This window comes from Limulus polyphemus, unplaced genomic scaffold, assembly GCF_000517525.1.
Source record: "Limulus polyphemus unplaced genomic scaffold, Limulus_polyphemus-2.1.2 Scaffold6313, whole genome shotgun sequence".
Taxonomy (NCBI): Eukaryota; Metazoa; Arthropoda; class Merostomata; order Xiphosura; family Limulidae; genus Limulus; species Limulus polyphemus.
In genome coordinates this window covers 53580-55754 of record NW_013671923.1, presented here as the reverse complement: position 1 = coordinate 55754, position 2175 = coordinate 53580, and positions in this window count along the sequence as shown.

Here is a 2175-nt window from a genome sequence, read left to right as displayed (position 1 = left end):
ATTATCGGCACGACATTCACGTGTGGCCAGAATTCTCCAAGTTTAATTAGGTCAGTCCTGATAAGAGTCATTCCAGGAGCAGAGACGGACAATGAGGTCAACAGAGAACAGACCACTATTATTTTAAACTTGTGGTATGCTTAGATGCCAGAATCAAGTGTTAACCCTATTTTAAACCTACCCCTGTGGTATATTTAGGTGCCAGAATGAAGTGTTAACCCTATTTTAAACCTACCCCTGTGGTATATTTAGATGCCAGAATGAAGTCTTAACCCTAAACGAGGACATAGTTTGATAGAGTTAACTTTTCAAATCCACCGTATATTCCTCTATCTGATAATGGTACTGTAGGCTTCTGAATAAATAGTAGTAATGAAAGAAAACCTACCACGAACATTTCAATAACGATGTTCACGTGCATTCATTAACTTTTAAAATTAAACAATTACTGTTGGAATATTGACAGAATTATAATAACCACACTAGTGTAGAAGGAAAAATAAGAATTATAATAAAAGTACCACACTTCAAATACTTTGGTTATTAAAAAGATATTTTTGTTGTATGACAAAATTAATTAGTATACTTTTAATGTGATGTTAATCCAAATTTAATCACAAAGAAACGTGGATCAACTGCACTGAAGAATAATGTCAATCCAAATTTAATCACTGAAAAAGAAGGATGAACTCCATATAAGAATGGTGTCAATCCAAATTTAATCATTGAAAAATAAAGATGAACTCCACATAAGAATGGTTTGAATCCAAATTTAATCATTAAACAATAAGGATGAACTCCACATAAGAATGGTGTCAATCCAAATTTAACCATTAAACAATAAGGATGAACTCCACATAAGAATGGTGTCAATCCAAATTTAATCACTGAAAAAAAGGATGAACTCCACATAAGAATGGTGTCAATCCAAATTTAATCATTGAAAAATAAGGATGAACTCCACATAAGAATGGTTTGAATCCAAATTTAATCATTAAACAATAAGGATGAACTCCACATAAGAATGGTTTGAATCCAAATTTAATCATTAAACAATAAGGATGAACTCCACATAAGAATGGTGTGAATCAAAATTTAATCATTAAACAATAAGGATGAACTCCATATAAGAATGGTGTGAATCGAAATTTAATCATTGAAAAATAAAGATGAACTCCACATAAGAATGGTTTGAATCCAAATTTAATCATTAAACAATAAGAATGAACTCCACATAAGAATGGTGTCAATCCAAATTTATCCATTGATAAATAAAGATGAACTCCACATATAAATGGTGTCAATCCAAATTTAATCATTAAATAATAAGGATGAACTCCACATAAGAATGGTGTCAATCCAAATTTAATCATTAAACAATAAGGATGAACTCCACATAAGAATGGTTTTAATCCAAATTTAATCATTGAAAAATAAGGATGAACCCCACATAAGAATGGTGTCAATCCAACTTTAATCACTGAAAAAGAAGGATTAATTTCACATAAGATTAGTGTTAATCAAAGTTTAATTTCTTTACATAAGAAACAAATCACTGAGGAGGCCATCGTTGATTAATTACAAGCTTACTTTGTGTTAGGTGAGGTTAAAAATTGCTTGATATTTGATCTCACTATTTACATTACTGTTTTTAACTAAAGTTACAGCCTTGTATAAATGTTAATTTGTAGTCTTAAAATTAAAGTTTCTAGCTGGTACTTTCAAGGTGAAAGGCGGTACTAGGGTTAACCTCCTAATTTTTAACTACTGACTAGAGAGAAGGCACCCAGTCAGCAGCACCCGCCGCTACACGGACTTTATCTGGTTTTCAACCAGTAAGAATATTCACTATCACCCTCATAACACACTCACAGCTGAAAGTATAAAATGCGTTCAGTGGCATCTTAGCACGAACCTTGGATTTGTAGCCCGACACGTTGACTTGTTTGTCGGTCGTTACATTATTTTATGTTACATGGAGTGATGAAACAGTTATTAATAACATATGGTAATATTTCATGGGTTATTGAATGTAGTGATGAAACAGTTATTAATAACATATGGTAATATTTCATGGGTTATTGAATGTAGTGATGAAACAGTTATTAATAACATATGGTAATATTTCATGGGTTATTGAATGTAGTGATGAAGCAGTTATTAGTAACACATGGT